The 22800-nt window shown below is 37.6% G+C and overlaps 1 long non-coding RNA gene across 1 annotated transcript in view; it reads left to right on the plus strand.

Annotated features, from left to right (window-relative positions):
• Window positions 1-22800, plus strand: part of LOC122674415 — a 79576-nt gene that overhangs the window by 28946 nt on the left and 27830 nt on the right. The window contains exon 2 of the long non-coding RNA XR_006334966.1: window positions 10344-10448. This is a non-coding gene — a long non-coding RNA (uncharacterized LOC122674415). The remainder of the gene's footprint in view (window positions 1-10343; window positions 10449-22800) is intronic.

Here is a 22800-nt window from a genome sequence, read left to right on the forward strand (position 1 = left end):
TAGCTACTGACTTGATCAAAGCTCTATCTGTCCCACTTCTGGACTTGTTCATTTATTCCTCAAATATTCATGATATGCACTAAGAATTGTTCTAAGTGTTAGGGATACTGTTTTGAAAAAAATTATGAAAAATCCTTATGCAACTAAGCTAGCATTCAAATAGGGCCAAACATTAAAAAGAGTGAATTAGTAAATTATATTGTGTGTATGAAGGTTGTCTCTGTCAGCTTAGGCTTCTATAACAAAAATGCCATGGACTGAGATGCTTATAAGCAACAGAAATGTATTGCTCAGGGTTCTGGAAGCTCAAGTACAGTTTGCCAGCTTGGTTGGATCTGGTGAGAACCTCTTTTAGGTGGCAGACTGCTGACTTCTTATAGTATCCTTACGTGTCTGAGAGCAGAGAGAAGCAAGTTCTCTTTGACTCTTTAAAAGGTGCTAATATCATTCATGAGGGTCTATCCTTAGGACCCCCATCTAATCCTAATTACCTCCTAAAGGTCCCCATCCTAATACCATAATATCAGGGAGTAGGATTTCAAAAATGCACATTTGGGAAGATATAAACATTCAGCCTATTGCAAAGGTGATGCACACAATTAAAACATTAAAACCACAAGGAGATAAGGTATGCTAGAAGGTGGGAGGGGTGTGGTACATTTGGGAAGACCTAAGTGAGAAGGTGACATTTCATCAAAGATAGCAAAGATACCAGAGAGTAAAATTCCCTAGTGAGTGATTTTTTTCCACCTGTTATTTGCAGAAGCATGTTTAGAGATAGTGAGCTCGTGATAAGTTAGTCATGTCTTTATAGGAACTGGTAACTCCCGGTCTCTCAATATATTTGCATTTTTTGAAATCTAGTATCATGGTCATCTTCAGATGATTTCTGTGAATGTGTTATCTCAGACTAATTATATGCTGAGACAAAAGCTCTGTTCTCTCTGAGTCTATTTGCTATTTCTGGCTATTCAGTTTCTAGTAAGGTGGAGAGAGAAAGAATTTACAAGTGGACATTGAAGTTTGTGATTTTAAAGTATCTATATCACTTATGCCATGATAGCAATAACAATAGCTAATATTAATTAAGCACTTGTTATTCAAGTCCTTTGCATTAATTATCTACTTGAACCTGGTCAATAGCCTTCTTGGTATCTGTATTACCAATTTTCACAGTAGAAAATGAAGGACAAAAAGGTTAACTTTGCAAAAGTCACAGGGTAAGTGGTAGAACATTGACTTAAAACATGGGATTGGACTCTGGAGGCCAAGCAATTAAGTGCAAGATAAAAACTGTTATTTTTTCAGGTAAATACTGATAACTATTATAGAGTCCTTGAAAGAATGAAGAATCCTGTTCTCTGACAGATCCAACAGCCAATGAAAATCATGAGAACCAATTGTCCTTTACTACAATGAATATGCAAGCCTTTTAAAAAGACTACTTGTGTCAGAACAGTACAAAAACATATAGTCACAAGTTTGAGAAAAGCATATAATGATAAAATTGCTTGTTCATTTCTATGCTTCAAAATTTAGATCAAAATGAAAGTTAAGGAGAATGAACAATGTTGATTTAGTTGGCAGCTAAATGACATTAAAATGCTGTATGTATTTTGCTGTACCCTATTATTAAGAGGAATAATTGCTACCACAACAGTGAAACAGAGTCCATTTCATTATCATGGTACCTTTAATTACCAACCCATTTCTAAACCCATTGCTCTAAAGTAGGACAGTCACTTGTAGCGTAAGTTTCCAAAAGAAAGTTAGCGGTCGGGTATTATCTGATATTGACTCCAGAGAAGAGAAGGAGAGAATGGTTTCTGGAGAAGAAGCTTCAAATAGAGGAGAAAATAAGGATTGAGTGTTAATTCTGATGGGGTTGGGTCTGGGAATGGTAGCCAGAAAATGTGTTAATGAACTCTAGGATATGGGGAAAAATTTTTCACAGTGCTGCAAAATATTATTCCCCAGGATGTTGATAGGTTTTTGGTTAATAATCAAAGATTTAGGTAATAAAATAATTTTTGAAGACCCGAAGTAACAGATTTTTAATTTGCATGGTAATATTCACATATAAGGAAACATTTTATGCTGTGTTTATTAAGGTTAAATTGCCCCTCCCCTGCCTTCAGCAGGGAATCTTTCAGGACTAAGATTCCATGATAGACATTTTAAAAGATACTGAAGACCAATTGATATGTCTGAACACTTCAATGAGTGCCCCAGAGAGTCCTCTGGGAACCATGGTTGCTATGGAAAGCGAAGGGATTGAGCTAAGCTGTTCCCATGCATGGTCCTAGCATTGAGACTGGAATATTTTCACTTGTCAGCCCCATCAGAGAGCCCTCCAGTGGACCAGGAGGTCTTGTCCAGTAGCCAGCATCTCAGGAATCATGTGACGTTTCCAGATGTTGGTCAAATACCTGGGAACCTAATGGCTAAAACTCGTATGTGGAAACGAAGTTGAGAATATTCCAGATATAAAAAAGCCCAGTGTGTTAAAATTAAATGTCATATCATCATCATGACCTTGAGTTTGTCTGCCCATGAGTGTCCTCAACAGCCTGTCTGCCCTCAAGCAGCACTTTGCCAGTTAACATGTGGGATGCGAACCTTGAGCCGCCCTGGCACATCAGTAGAGTTCTGAACACATGTTCAGTGTTGTGTTAATGCTAGTCCTCTGCCAGCTAATGCCCAGCTGGGTATGTGTGGCAGTAGATGCGTGTCAATATTTTCCTTTCTCCAGATTTCATGTTTTTCATATATTGCAGTTCTCTTTTATGATAAAAACTATTTGGCCACATTCTTTAAAAAAAAGTATGCTGCATAAATGATATAGCATTATTACTTAGAATTTTTAAAAAATGGAAAATATTTCACTTCAGTTCCTGAGCTCTCTGCTATTATGGAAATAAGTTTTATTATTGTGGTGAATCAATGGACCATTGATTTTTCAGATAAAATGGTAAGCCATTAGGAAGTAAATTGATTTTTAAAAATAACATATTTCCATTATTTGGAAGGAAAGTGTGAGATTCTGAACTTTGGAAAATTGATAAACTCATAATTGATGGTGTATATATGCTATAAGGTAGGTGGTTATCAATATATGTTACTCTATGTATACATATATGGATTTTATGCAAATATTTTTATCAAACTGATTATATTCATAGGTGTCACCATAGGAACACAAAATTAGTCAGCTCCCTTATCCGTGCATTGGAGACTATTAGTCACAACGGTGGCCCTTGCTTAAGATCCCTCAGGGCAACCCAAGAGAAGTGAAGAATCAGTGCTTTGGTGCTCCAGCCCAGAAGGCTGGGCAAGCTGTGGCATCCTCAGTATATGCTTAGCATGCCTGCTGTACCTCGGTGGGTGACTTGATAAAAGCTTGGAGGATTCATCCTTAATGTTACTTCAACCATCATGTGATCTTTTAATTTAAAATGATGTGAAGATTTATCATGAGTGTGTGTATGCTTGGTCACGTCTGACTCTTCATGATCCCATGGACTGTAGCCTGCCAGGCTCCTCTGTCCATGGAATTCTCCAGGCAGAAATACTGGAGTGGATTGCCATTTTCTTCTCCAGGAGATCTTCCCAACCCAGGGACTGAACCCACGTCTTCTGAATCTTCTGCATTGGCAGACAGATTCTGTACCACTCAGCTACCTGGGAAGCCCAAGATTTATCATAGAAGGGCTTAGCCACATCTGCCCTTTGTCCATTATTCCTGGGTTATTTCTACACCTGTGTGCGGTTGTGGCGGCGGTGGTGGTGGTGGTGGTGGTGGTGTGTGTGTGTGTGTGTGTGTGTGTGTGTGTGTGTGTGTGTATGCATGCACGCATAGGCAGTATTGATGCTCTCAGTAGACCTTTTGGTGGTGTGTGACAAACTAGAGTTAGAAGATAAGTCTTTCTAGGACTTCCTGTCAGTTTTAGGAAGGAATGCTCCTGTTCATGTAAGCTTAAGCATTTACAAACTGGAGTTTGTTTTTTCTTAACAAATCAGTTGACAGTTTGAGTTCGTAGTTCTAAGATTGTTTTGGGGGGCAGGGTATGTCAAAAAGTTGCAGAGAATTTTTAAGACTATCATCAGTCCCACACTATCACTGGCTCTCCAATTAAGCGTGGCTTTGCTTCCAGTCCTAAAAAGTGCCAAAAATATTTAGGTTCTGGCATTTTCGGATACACATGCGCACACATACAACCACAAATAAGATCTTTGGGTGCATCTGTTCTTAAGCATTCTAACTATGGGGCAGATTTATTATGGGAATAGAGAGGATGATTCATGCTTGAATCATAATAGATGGCTAAAATGAGGAACTATGAAATCTCCTTTATTTGGTCCGCTTCAAGGAGAATATGATTAGCCTTCAAAATTGTAGGTATTTGGTCATGTGAAGGGGATCAAAGCAGTGGGAGCTGCTAATTCAGTTTTCTAATGATAAATATTCTCAAACAGGGCGTTGTGTCCTCAGGTAACTGTCTTCCCACGGTTGCTTGGGGAGAGGAGTTACATGCAAACCTCCAAGTGTCTGTAGTGAATTGGGCTTGCACATTCTCCTGGCTGCTCATCTGGCTTTTTTCACTCAGTACACCGCTGGACACTTCCAGTGACTCCCACAATAAACTTTTTGATGGCTCATCACAAAGGATGATGTAGAAAACGGAGTAGGGCGCTATGCCACTATGGAACCGAAAGGAGTGGATTTCCTTTGGTTTGGCTTAGTCAAAACATCACATGCCCTTCCAATTTTCCCCCTCATCATATCAGACTTCTCCCAGCAAAGCATGTGGAGGGTTTCTTTTTTTAAAAAAACTTTATTGGAGTAGATTTACAATGTGGTGTTAGTTTCAGATGTACAACAAAGTGATTCAGTTGTGCATATACATATATTCATTCTTTTTCAGATTCTTTCCCATATAGATCATTGCAGAATATTGAATAGAGTTCCCTGTGCTATACAGTAGGTCCTTGTTTATCTATTTTATATGTAGTGGTGTGCGTATGCCACGCACATGCTTATCTATTTTATGTACAGTGGTGTGTCTAATTTCTCTCTCCCACTGATGTTTACCCTTTGGTAACCATACAGTTATTTTCAAAATCTGTGAGTCTGTTTCTGTTTGTGAAATAAGTTCATTTGTATTATTTTTAAAAATGAGATTACACATGTGAGTGATATCACATAATATTTGTCTTTCTCTGACTTATTTCACTTAGCATGATAATCTGTAGGTCCATCCACGTTGCTGCAAATGGCATGGTTTTGTTCTTATGACTGAGTAGTATTCCTTTGTATATATGTATATATTTTTTATTCATTCATCTCAGTAGACATTTAGGTTGCTGTTGTAATATGTCTTGGTTATTGTGAATAATGCTGCAGTGAATATCTGGGTGCATGTATCTTTACAAATTATGGTTTTTTCCAGATACATGCCCATAAGGATTTCTTAGGACCGTTTTAATAAATGGTTTAGTTTGCTTGAAGTTAAGTACTCAGGGAACACACTTAAAGTATATGGGAATAGTAATATAACTCAGGCCATATAGAGACTCACAGATTTTCATGGGACAGTTAGCAGTCAAATCATGCAAACACATTGAACTTATGTTTAGCTTTCAAAGCAGTTTAATTATACTGACAAACCTAGACAGCATATTAAAAAGCAGAGGCATTACTTTGCTGACAAGGTCAAACCTGTGGTTTTTCCAGTAGTCATGTATGGATGTGACAGTTGGACCATAAAGAAAGCTAAGCACGAAGGAATTTATGCTTTTGAACTGTGGTGTTGGAGAAGACTCTTGAGGGTCCCTTGGACTGCAAGGAGATCAAATCAGTCAATCCTAAAGGATATTAACCCTGAATATTCATTGGAAGGACTGATGCTGAAGCTGAAGCTTTGGCCACCTGATGTAAAGAGCTGAATTGTTAGAAAAGACCCTGATGCGGGGAAAGATTGAGGGCAAGAGGAGAAGGGGATGACAGAGGATGAGATGGTTGCATGACATCACTGACTCAGTGGACATGAGTTTGAGCAAACTCAGGGAGATGGTAAGGACAGGGAAGCCATGGTGTCTCAGAGAGTTGGACACGGCTTAGCGACTGAACAACAATTACACTGAAACTGCATTGCCAAATCCATAACCCACTGTTGCATATAGTGAACTCTATCTGCTAGAAGTCACCAGAGAGAGTCATTAGGAGTGACCACACTCTAATAGCATGTAATCTTACTCTGGAAATTGTAATGTCACTGTGAATGGGATAGAAAGGATTGAGAATTTGTCTGTAAGAAAGAACTCATTATAATAAAAACATTCATTTGCAATGCACTGTGGACAGTGACTTATTCACTCCATGAACCATTTACTGAGTGCCTATTGCCTACTACACAGGGGCAGACTGCCCCTCAGCAGCCTTCCATCTCTGTGCCCAGACAGAAGGCAAAGTGGAGAAATGCTGGCAAATACAGAAGCGCTCAAGCATCTAACACACACTTGCCCCCGGACAAGATGGAGCAGGTGTGTTCATGGAGAGATGAGATCATGGGTCATGGGAAATACAGTTAGAGTGAGGGGAACTCGGGGGAAATTCCTGAATTCCACTTAGGATGCAATCTCTAAATCCCTGCCCTGCATCCACCCACACAGGTTCCACAGTTTGTAAAAGGAGAGTTTGTGTTGGGCAAAGGGAAGCAAGCATATTACTGTCATTTTTCATTTATTACAAATGTTTATTCTGCACCCAGTACATTCTAGGTCCTGCTTTGTGTCCTGGGGATATAAGAGCAACCATTAATGTCTCCTGGAGCTTCCCTTCTAGTACCCATGCTTCTAAGGACTTCACATGACTTAATCCACTTAATTCCCACAAAAATATACGTGGAAGGTGCTATAATATCCATTTTACAGATAAGGAAACTGAGGCCCTGAGAATTTACATAATTTGCCGAAGTAGAATAGATGCCATTCAATGACTTTCTGTCCATTTTGCTGTCCTACCTGTGGATTCTTGAAATGGAAATGTATGCTTAGAAGAAAGGTCGACAGGAAATTGGGAGGGGTGGAAAATAATTAGCATTGCCTGCTGAGTGTGCCAAGCATTGGGAGTACTGTACTCAGTTTATCTAATATTCTCTAATATTTATCTAATATCTAATCTAATGTTTATCTAATATTGTCCTGTAACATTTTATTTTGTGAGGTTAAACTGTTTGCTAAGGGTCCCCACCAGTTAAGTGGAAGGCTAAGGAATTGTCAGATTCCAAGGGCTCATGAATTTTCCTCTATACCAACACCACCTCAAAAGAGAAAAACAAAACCAGAAAACAAACATGAGAAAACTCAATTTTCAAGTGCCCTTCAAAAATCCTTGGATGATTTTTTTTAGGGGTTGTTCGTTCTATTATTTTGAATTGAATTCATAGTCACTGAGCAACTTAAACCTAGAATCAGATTTAGTGAATGGAATGAATAGGTACTTCTGCTCAGAAAAAGAAGTTCTCATGATGTGTCCAGCATGTGTTTTGGCAGGGATTCTCACATCCTTTTTTATTTTTGAGAAAAAAGAAAAACTGTGTGGCAATATCATTTGAAAAATTTCACATCCTATTTCACAGAACGTTATTGTCTTTGAGAATACAAAACATAAGTTCAAAAAAAATTTAAATTGACTAATCATGTGACAGAGAGTTTGCTTTTATGTTTTGACTTGCTCCTCATGCATGACCAGCACCTAATCACAGAAGCTATCACAGGAATGGTGTGACCTATTTATCCTTGCCCCTACTTGGTAATATGATACCTCAGCCATCTGGACAGGGTCCCTCTGGTTTTTCTGGGAACTCCCCCGCCCCCGGGTTGCCAGACACATGCTGAAGAGCAAGTCTGCTCCCAGCCCCCACCTAGCACCTTCTATGTGTGTCTGTCCACCAGAACCTGCCAACCCCCATGACAGCTAAGATGCTGGAGCCCTTGAAATTCTCTAGCTGCTCGGGCTTCTGGTTTAAGCTGGAAGAGCTTCTTTGACGGCTTTTAAGGTAGTGCTGCTCCGTTCCAGTGTCTTCACTAAGATGTGAGTCAGGATCCTATTGATTTCTTTCCGCACACCCACAGTGAGAGTGCAGCAGACCTAGAGCAACAGACAAATCCTGGGAAGAGGCATCATGTATGGTCACATTCACCTCTCATCACCGGTGGCCGAAGCCTCTTGTTAAACTCATCATTCTAGACTACCTTTTCCATCGGGATGACTATTCTCCTGGGAGTTGGCTAGCCCCACTGCCAAAAGGCTTCTGGAGGGACCACTTTCCCACTTTCCTGAATATGCCCAAACCAGTCTAAGGAACTCTCAGACTCAAGTCAGAATACCCATCGCACTGTGTAATGCTTAGTAGAAGTGAAACATCACAATCATTGACATGTTCCATCTTTACAACAACTCCATGAGGAAAGAATATTATTTCCATGAGTCAGTTAAGGCTTTATGTGATGAAGTAACTTGTCCAAGGACATGGAGAATGACCAAGATGGAACATCCATCTTTTAAAAAAGAAAGAATTTGAAGATGTTTCCCTTTTCTTTTTAGGGACCAATTTAAAATAGATTTGTACAATAGGGTTATTGAATTACAGAAGCATTTATATCTCAATGAATTAATGATTCATGGCACATGACTGTTAAAAGACAAAGCAAGGGAGCTAGAATGCCTGCCTCCAGTGACTCACTGTATATGATACTGAGGATACCGCTGTGCTCACATACACGCACCTGACATGGGTTAAGTCAGACAGCTGTTCTTTGTGGGTGGCTGAAGACTTCATAGCATGAACCACTTATTCAAATAAACCTGTTGGCCGATTCTCTGAGTCTGTGCCAGGTGATAAGCTAAGAGCGGTCCTGAGAAGTTTTCTTTTCCTAATGCTTATCCGCCCCCCTCCACAGTAAGCTATTTGAGTACCTGAAATGGTTCGAGTATGGTGGAGACTGTAGAAAAAGCTCCTGCTGAAATGAGGTCAGGATCATAAATTTGATCTCACAAATGAGGAATAACATGTTATGGGTTAAAGATATGCAATAATCTATGTAAATGGAGTTCAACACACGTATAGTAAATGTGTGATCTGGATTTAGTAGCAAAACTGCAAATCCACCTTGTCTTGCCCTTATGGCCCCTACCCTCTGTGCTACTTTGCCACATGGACAGGATTACTGGGTCTTCTCTGTGAAACATTTTCATCTTCCCTGCTCTCCTCAGTGTCCAGAAATTTTACACATGACTGTTCCACTTCATAGAGCATGTCTGTACTAAAATCATCCTACTAGAAGTCTTCTGTTGGAAGCAAAGAGATTTTTGTGTGAAGTTTATAAAAATATCATTTACTCACATTCCTAGTGTTAGCATTTGTGTACACCACCTTAGAGATGGTGGTGTATATTATATTCCAGTGTATATTACACACCCTCAAATGTTGTATGAACTCTGGGATCTTCTTCCATAATAGGTATAATGATGAAAATGAAAGCAATATTTATAGGCAACTTTAAAGTTTTAAAATGTTCACATGCATTTTCATATTAGTGGAATTAATACATATTAATCCATGACGTTTAGTATGTTATGTTACTTGTTATGAACTTCTTGCTGTATGTTTTATTATCCCTACTTAATGAAGGAGCACCATTTATTATTGTCTCCAGGTGAAAAAAATTACTGGGTATAATGCTCTTTTCCGCTAGGTAAACAATAATGCAAAGCCATGAAGAAAGTTATATATATATGGTATAAAATACTGTGAAACAAACAAACCTAGAATTGTTATTATAATAAAGTAGTTTGTCATTCTCTTTTATTAAATTCTTTCAGCACAGGTCAGGAGTGGTTTGATAAATGTTCAACTCCATAGTTCCATTTTTCAGAAATGAAATAAATTCTGAGTGAAAAGAAATGATTTTCTTTTTCTTTGCACACTGGATAAGCAATGAAATTCAGATTGCATTCACCTACCAAATATATTTTCCTGGACTTCTTGGTTACAGAAATACAACATAAAATGAGATAAAATTTTTATTTTTGAGTGATTGGACATAGGTGGACAGATTATGTCTTTTCATGGTTACATAGAGTTGCCAGTGAACCACCAAAATTAATGACTGTCCTGCCTTCATTTAGAGTTGTGGTTGGGAAGTCGTTGCTAAACTAAGCATTGTAGATCCCTTTCCATTTACATTAGATGTGGGAGTAGATCTCTTCATTATAACATGAGCAGATCATAGTCAAGGGTATGTTTTCTCTAAGCTTTCTTCTCTTTCTGCTAACTTAGGCTCTGAAGAATGAGGCCGCAAGAGATGGAAGAGTTCATAAGATGGAAGTCACCAGAGTCTTTAAATCATCATGTGGAGGAAAGCAACATGCTAGGAATACCCAGGTTAGACTATTGTCCAACTGAGAAATAAACTTTATATGACCATAGCCATTGAAATTTTGAAGTTTATTATAGCAGCTAGTGCTATCTAACTGATGCAGAATTGAATAGGTGTTTCAATGAGATAATATCATGCGAAAGGTAAAAACCATACCCTAAATAAATTTTTTAAGTTATGAAAAGTTAATCACTCTTAATAAGGCTAGTTTATCTTCTTATTTTAAAAATTACAGATACTGTATAAACTGAATAGAAATGGTTTTCAGAGATTATTATAATCAACCTTTTTACTAGCTGATAGAATTTATAGATATACTCTCTAACTAGTTGCACAGGTATTATCTCACTTTTAGAAGAAATGTATCTTGGCTGTTGTAAATAGTGCGGCTGTGAACGTTGGAGTGTATGTACCTTTTTAAATTATGGTTTTCTCTGAGTATACATCCAGCAGTGGGATTGCTGGGTCATATGATAGTTCTGTTTTTAGTTTTTTAAGGAACCTCCATACTGTTTTCCGTAGTGGCTGTATCTATTTACACTCCCACCAACAGTGCACAAACATTCCCTTTTCTCCTCATCCACCCCAGCATTTATTGTTCGTAGATTTTTTGATGATGGCCTTCTGACCAGTGTGAGGTGATATCTCCTTGTAGTTTTGATTTGCAGTTCTCTATTGATTAGTGGTATTGAGCCTCTTCATATGTTTGTTGGCCATCTGTATGTCTTCTTTGGAAAAATACCTATTTAGATCTGCCTATTTTTTGACTGGGTTGTAATTTTTTGTATTGAGTTACATGAGCTGCTTGTATATTTTGCAGATGAATCCTCTGTCATCTGCTTCATTTGCAAATAGTTTCTCTCATTCTGAGGATTGTCGTTATGTCATATTTATGGCTTCCTTTGCTGTTCAAAAGTTTTTAAGTTTAATTAGGTCTAATTTGTTTTTATTTTAAGTACTCTAGTGAAAGTCGCTCAGTAGTGTCTGACTCTTTGTGACCCCATGGACCGTAGCCCACCAGGCTCCTCTGTCCGTGGAATTCTCCAGCCCAGAATACTGGAATAGATAGCTGTTCCCTTCTCCAGGGGAATCTTCCCAACCCAGGGAGTGAACCCAGGTCTCCCACATTGCAGGAGGATTCTTTACTGCTTGAGCCACCAAGGAAGTACTCTAGGAGGTGGGTCAAAAAAGATCTTGTTCCTGTTTATGTCAAAAAGTGTTCTGCCTGTGATTTCCTCTAAGAGTTTTATAGTATCTGGCCTTAAATTCAGATCCTTAGTCCATTTTGAGTTTGTTTTTGTGTATGGTATTAGGGAGTATTGTAATTTCATTCTTTTACATGTAGCTTTCACATTTTCCCAGCACCACTTATTGAAGAGGCTGTCTTTTCTCCTTTGTGTATTCTTGCCCACTTTGTCATAGATTAGGTGACCATAGGTGCATGGGTTTATCTCTGGGCTTTGGAAGCAACCTTAATGTTCATCAAGAGAGGAATGGAAAAAGACGCTGTGGTACATGTATACAATGGAATATTACTCAGCTATAAAAGGAAGGAAATTGGGTCATTTGTAGAGACATGGATGGACCTAGAGACTGTCATACAGAGTGAAGTAAGTCAGAGAGAGAAATAGAAATACCTCTTTATTAAAGCATATAGATCAGAATCTAGAGCTGTTTAATCACTCAGTCCTGTCCAACTCCTTGTGACAACATGGACTGTAGCCCGCCAGCCTCCTCTGTCTGTGGGTTTCTCCAGGCAAGAATATTGGGGTGGGTTGCCATTTCCTTCTTCAGGGGATCTTCCCAACCCAGGGGTTAAAACTGGGTCTCCTGCATTACAGGAAGATTACCATCTGAGCCAGCAGGGAAGTAACATCACATTGTAAAAGCAACTAAGTCCAATATAAGTAAATTTTAAAAAAGCAAGCAGAAACACATAAAAGAATTGATAGATAGCAAGAACACTTTTGTTTGCATATTTTATAGATGAGACTCTGATTAAATATATAGGTACTATTTTACTTTGTTCTGAAATGTACAAACCCAGCCCTTGGCCAGCATGGTGTTTGCAGCTGGAGAAGTGATTTAAAGCAAACTAAAATTTGGAGAAACCTTGTCACATTTAAAAAGTGATCTGAGCATGTTTCTGTTTGTGTGTGAATTCTTGTCACATGCATTGACATGCACATTCTCAGTCTTGATGGCCAAGGGTCAGGAGCTGGAGTTGGAGATCCAGTGAGTCATTTCCTATCTGTGAGGCTGGGACAGTTTACCTCTCCAAGCCTCAGTTTCCCCATTTGTAAAATGAGAACAATAATATCTAAGCTATAAGCTTTTTATGAAAGTAAAAGGAAATAATGCATGTGAAAGTATCCTTTAATTTGTAAAACAAAATCATATTTGTCGTCATTATTTATTAGACCTTATAGTCCATCATAAAAAATATAAATTCATAGTAAATCTTGGCTTAAGTTCAGCAGAAATTCACTTTTGGCAATATTGCCTGAATATGTGTATTTTTAAAAGTATGTCTGTGTTTCCCTGTACTTTTTTGCTCCCTTGCACTGGGTTACTGGGTTAAAGAAAAGACAAATTAGTCATCCGAGATTATCCATACAATCCACTCCTGTAGGTCAAGATGGAGACATGTTAATGGAGAAAAGATATCATTTATTTACAAACACTTCAGTTAATTGAAGTGACTATGCATATTCAGCTGACCTCAGAGCTTCTAGAGGGTCACTGTGTATAGGAAAAAAAATAAAGGAATCATCAACATTCATCATACTGACGCCTGTTTGTCTGATATTTTTTAGAATATTGTGGGAAGCTAACAGTAAAATTTGGCAAACAATTTGGAATTTGTGTGTGTGTGTTTTCTAAAATGTGGCTTTTTAGATTTGTAGTTAATCTTGGCTCAAACCCCATTCTTTAGAGTTCTCGACAAACCAAGTTTTCAAGTACAGGATATGCTGAACACTAATTTGTGAAAGGATAGAGGATGTGGCTAAATTTAATATTCGTATATGTTGTGATTTTTTGAGCATTGCTTTCAACTAAAGAATAACTACTAGACTTTTTTTGAAAAATAATGATTATTTTAGACAAACTTATTTTTTTAATTTATTTTTTAATTTGAGGGAAATTGTTTTATAATATTATATTGTGTTGTTTTGGTTTTATAACATGAATCAGTTATAATGATATATATATGCCCTCCCTCTTAAGCTTCCCTCCCGCTTGCAAATTATCACAGAAGGCCAAGCAGGGCCCTGTGTGTTATATACCAACTCCCCACTATCTGTTTTACACACGATAGTGTATATATATCAGTGCTACTTTGTAGATATTTTTAAAAGATGGAATTCAATCCTGGAATTTAGGTAGGAAAATATATTTTTATATGGTGATTTAGCCTCTAAGTCGTGTCTGAATCTTGTGACCACATGGACTGTAGCTTGCCAGGCTCCTCTGTCCATAAGCTTTCCCAGGCAAGAATACTGGAGTGGGTTGCCTTTTCCTTCTCCAAGAGATCTTCCTTATCCAGGGATCAGACCCGGGTCTCCTGCATTTTAGGTGGATTCTTTACCAACTGAGCCGCCAGGGAAGTATTTTTATATACTGTAAGTAAATTGTATTGTGATTTAATAATTGTGCATTCATTTAAGTCTGCAGTTCAGTCACTGAGTTGTGTCCAACTCTTTGTGACCCCATGGACTGTAGCACGCCAGGCCTCCCGGTCTATCACCAACTCCCGGAGCTTGCTCGAACTCATGTCTATCAAATTAGTGATGCCATCCAACCATCTTATTCTCTGTCGCCCCCTTCTCCTCCTGCCTTCAATCTTTTCCAGCATCAGGGTCTTTTCCAATGAGTCAGTTCATTGCATCAGGTGGCCAAAGTATCGGACTTTCAGCTCCAGCATCAGTCCCTCCAAAGATATTCAGGACTGATTTCCTTTACGATTGACTCTTTGATCTCTTTGCAGTCCAAGGGACTTTCAAGAGTTCTCTCCAAAACCACAATTCAAAAGCATTAGTTCTTCAGTGCTCAGCTTTCTTTATAGTCCAACTCTCACATCCATACATGACTGCTGGAAAAACCATAGCTTTAACTAGACAGACCTTTGTTGACAAAGTAATGTTTCTGCTTTTTAATATGCTGTCTAGATTGGTCATAATTTTCCTTCCAAGGAGCAAGCGTCTTTTAATTTCATGGCTGCAGTCACCGTCTGCAGTAATTTTGGATCCCAAGAAATAAAGTCACCATTTCCATTGTTTCCCCATCTATTTGCCATGAAGTGATGTGACTAGATGCCATAATATTCATTTTTTGAATGTTGAGTTTTAAGCCAGCTTTTTCACTCTCCTCTTTCACTTTTATCAGGAGGCTTTTTAGTTCTTCTTCACTTTCTGCCTTAAGGGTGGCGTCATCTGCCTATCTGAGGTTTTTGATATTTCTCCTAGCAGTCTTGATTCCAGCTTGTGCTTCATCTAGCCCAGCATTTCGCATGATGTTCTCTGCATATAAGTTAAATAAGCAGGGTGACAATATATAGCTTTGATGTACTCCTTTCCCAATTTGGAACCAGTCCGTTGTTCCATGTCTGATTCTAACTGTTCCTTCTTGACCTGCATACAGATATCTCAGGAGGCAGGTCAGGTGATCTGGTATTCCCATCTCTTTAAGAAAGAATACTCAGGTAGGACAATGTCAGGATATCTTCAGAGATTAGAAACAGATGTCAAGCTTATAAAGCGTAGATATAAACACAAAATTTCTAGTTTTACAGAAGATAAAAAGTGTAGCTTCTTGGGAATAGGAACAAATCATATTACTCTGATGGTCAGCAATGGAAATCGCAAACACTGTGGTACAGTGAGCTTTCATTTGGTTAGATGCTCAAGATACAACAGTGATCTAAGTCTGTTTTATATCATTTAAGTAAATAAAAAAGCCTCAAACATTCCATAAATTCTGACAATTAGCTGGCATCTGTTCGGGTAGAGGCTTCAGAGTGAAGTATTAAAGTCCAGTACTCCATGGAGACAACCCTTTAGAAGAAAACATTTGGATAATGAATGACATGTCTCACAATGACACACACAGACACACACATATATATGAGTTTATTGCTATTATCTGTAGATACACTTTGGGGTGATAGAAGAAGACTTGTGTAGAAAGCAATAAAAAATAGCTGATCAACTATCTCGGGTAATTTGCAGTTCATTCAGTTTTTACTTGTCTCCCTTTGTCTAAATGTGTCTTTTATCCTTATTATTAGATCCCTTTGCCCAATCTTTTAATCATTCTATGGCTCTGCTCTAAACCTGCTTTAGATTCTCTTAATTTTCTTGTAACTTGTGCAGTCAGAACTAAACAGAAGTTTCTGTTAGTCCTCTTGATTAAAGATTTCATTTTGTTTTGTTAACAGTTAGTAGTCATGTATGGATTTGAGAGTTTGACTATAAAGAAAGCTGAGCGCAGAAGAATTGATGCTTTTGAACTGTGGTGTTGGAGAAGACTCTTGAGAGTCCCTTGGACTGCAAGGAGATCCAACCAGTGCATCCTAAAGGAGATTAGTCCTGCGTGTTCATTGGAGGGACTGATGCTGAAGCTGAAACTCCAATACTTTGGCCACCTGATGCGAAGAGCTGACTCATTGGAAAAGACCCTGATGTTGGGAAAGATTGAGGGCAGGAGGAGAAGGGGACGTCAGAGGGTGAGATGGTTGGATGGCATCACCGATGCAATGGACATGGGTTTGGGTGAACTCCAGGGGTTGGTGATGGACAGGGAGGCCTGGCTGCTGCGGTTCATGGGGTCGCAAAGGGTCGGACACGACTGAGCGACTGAACTGAACTGAACTGATATGGGTGTATTTGCATATGAAGTTTTAAATTTTTCAATGAACACAGGAAGTTATGGCATTGTGATAGCAACCCAGTGCAAATATGTGGGACTTTAGTATTTTTTACCTTTCTGGATACAGTAATGAATTATCATTTTCCTCTATTTATTAAGCAAGTGGCAGCTTAATTTTTGTAGTACCATATTTGAACACACTCAAAAACTATTTACTGGATTTTCTGTGCGATAATTTCCCTTTATCAGTAATTAAATAATAATTTACCGTTTCTGAAAATGTTTTTATTTTGTTTGAATAATTCGTTAAGAAGTAAAACTAGGAGCTTCCCTGGCAGTCCAGTGGTTAAGACTCTGTGCTTCCAATGCAGGGCATGCAGGTTCGATCCCTTGTCAGGGAACTAAGATCTCACATTCTTCATGGCACAGCCAAAAAAAAAAAAAAAAAAGTAAAAACAGACTTCAGAGTTTACCAGCAGAAACAAATAGCATAGTTGTCATCTCTAGTTCATTTTGAATCACTGACTTCTATTAATGATGTTCTTGTGAGCAATGATGTACCTTCTGGTGTATAAAAATAGGCAGTTCAGTTCTTTGAGGTGTATTTTCCAGCACTCAGAAGTATTCAGTTTTTAAATTATGCTGCACGTCCACCATATACACATAAATTTATTCCTTGACTCTGCAGCCTGGCATTTTGTTTTTATTTGAAATGCTATTGCCTTGAGGGAAAAGGAAAACAGAAATGAGCAGAGGTCAGAGTTGAATTTTAGATTTATTCTCAGAATTGTTTGTCAGGACCAGCCTACACACCTTGCTACTATCTATAAAAGATTATTCATTTCCAAGGAGAAAAGTTATTTCTAAAAGATCTTTCCATGTCTTGTAATGATGTATACTTAGAATGTACTCTTTTAAACTTTTAAAAGAGATCAACACCATTGACATTCTAAATTAAAATTACTTGAATTCCAAAGATCTACTCTGCTTACTATGCCAGAATAGATCTAGAGGGCAGCAAATATGTTTTCAAATACAAACCCATTTGATACAAAGAATCCCACGTGAATAAAGCTATCTGAAGTTGTTTGAAAAATACATCAAGCTTTACTTTACTAATTATAATCACTGCCTAACTAGTCAGCTAATTCTGAAAATACATTTGTTGTGAGTATGATTCTTTGTTTCTCTAAGACAAATGCCCAGAAGAACAATTGCTGTCTTACGGTTGTTGAATGTTTATATTTTTTAAGAAACTGTGAAGTTTTTTTAAAGTATCTGTACCATTTTACATTCCCATCAGAAATAAATATGTGATTCAATTTCTCTGCATCCACACCAGTATTTGTCACTTAACAAAAATTTATTCTGATAGGTGGATAGTGATACCTCATTGTGGTGTTGATTTGCACTTCCCTGATGGTTAATAATATTGATTGTTTTTTAGTGTTTGTTTTTGCCATCTGCATATCCACTTTGGTAACAAGGGATACATATTGTACAAAATAGTTTCTATTTTCTGACCTTGCTAAACTTTTTAGTTTCAGAAGATTTTTTTGTTTGTTTTTGTTTTTGCGTATTCCTTGGGATTTTCTATGTAGATAATCATGACATCCACACATGGCATAGCTTTAGCGCTTTCTTTCTAGTCTGTATGCTATTATTTCCTTTTCTTGCCTTATTGCACTGGCTAGAAGTTGCAGCATTATGTTGAATAAGAGTGGTGAGAGTAGTTATCCTAGCCTTATCCCAGATCTTATAGATAAAATATTCACTTTTTCAATCCTTAAGTGTAATTTTAGCTGTAGGTTTTTTTGTAGATTCCTATTCAACAACTTTAGGAAATTCTCTTCAATTCTTTACTGAGAAGATTTTTTAAAACATAAATAGGCATTGAATTTTTTCATTCTTTTTCTTCATAGATTGATATCATATAACTTCTCTTTTCTAGTTTTTAATATATTGGATTATATTAATTTCTTTTCAAATATTAACCAGTCTTAAAATTCATTTGGTCATGGTGTGTAGTTTGTTTTATATGTTGCTGAATTCTATTTGCTAATATTTTGCTAAAGATTTAGCATCTGTATTCATGAGGGATATTGGTCTGAAGTTTTTGTTTCATTTTGTTTGGTACTATCTTTGATTTTGGTATCAGGGTATACCAGTTTCTTAAATTGAGAAGTGTTCTCTTCTGTTTTCTTTAAGAGATTATATATAATTGGTTTCAATTTTTCTTAAATTATTACTTCATTTTACTTAATTGTTATAGGTCTATTCAGATTATCTATTTCATACTGGATGAATTGTGGTTGTTCTATGTTTCTTGAGAAATTGGTCAGTTTATCCTGTTATCAAATTTAGCTATGCAGTATTGCTCATAGTATTCACTTAGCATTGTTTTGATGTCTGCACGATGTCTTATTCCTAGTGTTGGTCACTTGCATTATCTCTGTTTTGCTCTTTATCTCAATCTTGCTGGCAGTTGATTAGTTTTATTGATCTTTTAAGGAAGCAGCTTTTTAATTTTTATTTTCCCTATTTTTTCCCCTGTTTTTAGTTTCAGTGCTCTCTGCTCATATATATTATTGCATTCCTGATACTTGATTTGAATAGCGTTGCTCCCACCCCTTTTCTCCTAGGTTCTTGATATGGGAGCCTAGATTATTGATTTGAAACAGTCCTCTTTTTTTTCTTTTTTAACACCCAGGTACTATAAACTCAGTGCCAAAAATTACCCTCTCATCCCTGATTTATCTGTGCCCCCATGTTATGATGGGGCATATGAAAATATTACCATTTTCATTTTGTTAACTATATTAAATTTTTTTCTTGAAACTTCCTCTTTGACGAATGAATTGTAATTGTTCTGTTCTACTTCCAAGTGTTTGGGGGATTTTTTCTGTTTTCTTTGTATCATTGATGTAGAGTTTGATTCTGTTGTGGTCAGAGAACATACTTCCTATGGTTTAAATTCTTTGAAATATGTTGAATTCTTTTTAATGACCCAGAATATGACCTATGATGGTATATGTTCCATGGCTGCTTAAAAAGAATGTGTCTTTGCTTCTGTTAAGCAAAATATTTTAAATGTGTTGATTAGATTCATTTTTTTTCCCATGATGTTGTTCAGTTCTTCTCTACCCTTGCTGATTTGCTGGTTAGTTCTATCAGTGATGAGATAGGGATGTCATCTCCAACTTTATTAGTGGATTTGAATATTTCTTTTAGCTTTGTCGGCTTTTGTTTCATTTATTCTGCATCTTGTTTGTTTGGTGTTTATGTTTGCCATGTCTTCTTGGTAAATCAGTGCTCTTGTCTTCATTATACAATGTTCTTCTCTGCCTCTAGTACTTTTATTTGCTCTGAAGTCTGTTTTATCTGATATTAACATAGCTAATACTGCTTTCTTTTGATTAATATTTGCATGTTATATCATTTCCCCACTTTTCTTTCAACTTTCTTGTATCATTTTGTTTGAAGTGAGTTTCTTATATTACAGGAAGCATATTGAATCATGACTTTAAATCTACATTGCCAGGCTTTGTGTTCTAATTATTGTATTTAGACTTTTTTCATTTAATATAATTTTAATATATTAAAGCTTAGGTCACTCATTTTTGTTTTCTCTTTTTTATGTTCTTTTTTCCTGTGGGTTACTTGTGTATTTTCTAGAATTACATTGTTATTTATTTGTCATGTTTTTTATTTACCTCATTGCCTCAGTTCAGTTCAGTCATTCAGTAGTGTCCGACTCTTTGCAACCCCATGGACTGCAGCACACCAGGCTTCCCTGTCCATTACCAACTCCCAGAGTTTGCTCAAACTCATGTCCATCAAGTCAGTGATGCCATTCAACCATCTCATCCTCTGTCATCCCCTTCTCTTCCCGCCTTCAGTCTTTCCCAGCATCAGAGTCTTTTCCAGTGAGTCAGTTCTTTGCATCATGTGGCCAAAGTATTGTAGCTTCAGCATTGGATCTCCTTGCAGTCCAAGGGACCCTCAAGAGTCTTCTCCAACACCACCATTCAGAAGCATCAGTTCTTCAGCACTCAGCTTTCTTTTATGGTCCAACTCTCACATCTATACATGACTACTGGAAAAACCATAGTTTTGACCAGACAGACCTTTGTTGGCAAAGTAATGTCTCTGCTTTTTAATATGTTGTCTAGGTTGGTTATAACTTTTCTTCCAAGGAGCAAGTGTCTTTTAATTTCGTGGCTGCAGTCACCATCTGCAGTAATTTTGGAGCCCAGAAAAATAAAGTCAGCCACTGTTTCCACTGTTTCCCCATCTATTTGCCATGAAGTGATGGGACCGGATGCCATGATTTTCGTTTTCTGAATGTTGAGCTTTAAGCCAACTTTTTCACTCTCCTCTTTCCCTTTCATCAAGTGGCACTTTAGTTCTTCTTCACTTTCTGCCATAAGGGTGATGTCATCTGCATATCTGAGGTTATTGATATTTCTCCCAGCAATCTTGATTCCCATTTGTGCTTGTTCCAGCCCAGCGTTTCTCATGATGTACTCTGCATATAAGTTAAACAAGCAGGGTGGCAATATACAGCCTTGACGTACTCCTTTTCCTATTTGGAACCAGTCTGTTGTTCCATGTCCAGTTCTAACTGTTGCTTCCTGACCTGCATACAGATTTCTCAAGAGGCAGGTCAGGTGGTCTGGTATTCCCATCTCTTTAAGAAAGAATACTCAGGGAGGACAATGTCAGGATGTCTTCAGAGATTAGAAACAAATGTCAAGCTTATAAAGCCTAGATATAAACCGGATGCCATGATCTTCGTTTTTTGAATGTTGAGTTTTAAGCCAGCTTTTTCACTCTCCTCTTTCACTTTCATCAAGAGGCTTTTTAGTTCTTCTTCGCTTTCTGCCATAAGAGTGGTATTATCTGCCTATCTGAGGTTATTAATATTTCTCCTGGCAATCTTTATTCCAGCTTGTGCTTCATCCAGCCCGGCATTTCGCATGATGTTCTCTGCATTTACATTAAATAAGCAGGGTGACAGTATATAGCTTTGATGTACTCCTTTCCCAATTTGGAACCAGTCCGTTGTTCCATGTCTGATTCTAACTGTTCCTTCTTGACCTGCATACAGATATCTCAGGAGGCAGGTCAGGTGATCTAGTATTCCCATCTCTTTAAGAATTTTCCACAGTTTTTTTTGTTTTTCTTTTTAAATGGTTACTCTAGCATATAATGATTACATTTACATGTAAAATTTATCACAGTCTAATGGTGTCATTTTACCACAGGGAAGTTTGAAATCTTGCTTTTCTTTATATCCCTTACCCTCCCCTATTTACAATATAAAATATCTTAAATATTTCCTCTATGTACATATGGAGCCGCACAAAACAGTACTGTATTTTGCATTTCATTCATCAAAAGCAATTTAGTATTTTGTCTATATCTTTGTATATTATGTTCAATTTTGCTTCCTGATATTCTAGGAATTTTTCTTATTGTATTTATTTTTTTCTTCAATGGACTTCCTTCAGCCATTCTTTTAGATTAGAGATGCTGGGAGCATATTCTCTTAGCCTTCCCTCATTTCAGAATATCTTGATTTCCTCTTCATTTCTGAAATAGATTTTTTTTCTAGATTGAATAGTTCTTTTCTTTTAACACTTGAAAACTATAGTGTAATTCCTCCTGGCCTCCATTGTTTCTGATGAGAAATTTGCTCATTCTAATATTTTTCTTCCATATGTGCTATTTCTCTCTCACTTCCTTAAAAAAAACTTTTGCTTTTTTAGCCTTCCAAAGTTTGACTCTAATACATCTTGGCATGGATGTATTTTTATCTATTTTCAGCTCACTCAGCTTCAATCTGTAAGTTTATGCATTTTGCCAAATTTGGGAAGTTTTCAGCTTTGATTATTTGATTTGCTGTTATTCAGTTACTTTTTCATTATTTCAGCCTGGCATGGGTGGAGGTCTAGGCAACTCATTCAGCCTTTGTTGGTGTGGTTGAGGTTTGCACGCATGCTCAGTCACGTCCAGGATTGCTTAGCGGCAACCTCATGGACTGTAGCTCACCAGGCTCCTCTGTCCATGGGATTTCCCTGGCGAGAATACTGGAGTGAGTTGCCATTCCCTTCTCCTGGAGATCTTCCTGACCCAGGGATCGAACCCCTATCTCCTGCATTGGCAGGATTCTTTATCACCGAGCCACCTGGGAAGCCTGGGTGTGGTTTGGGTCATGGTTATTTCTGTGGTGTTTGACTGGAATAGAGTAGTTCTTATCTGAAGGGTATTTGGGGGCTTTTGTTTGTTTTGGCTGTGGCTGCTAGTGTTACCAGATTGCTGGCTTCTTTAATGGAAAGCCTGGGACACAAGGCCAGTAGAAAATGCAGAGAGCTCACCAGTGTGCCGCTCCTGAGGTCGCTAGCCAAACTGCCTTCTTTTCTCCTTTTGGAGTCTTTTGATGTCTATTTTATGTATAAAGTCCAAAGTTCTCCATTGTAACTAACG

The sequence above is a fragment of the Cervus elaphus genome, chromosome 18 (assembly GCF_910594005.1).
Source record: "Cervus elaphus chromosome 18, mCerEla1.1, whole genome shotgun sequence".
Classification (NCBI taxonomy): domain Eukaryota; kingdom Metazoa; phylum Chordata; class Mammalia; order Artiodactyla; family Cervidae; genus Cervus; species Cervus elaphus.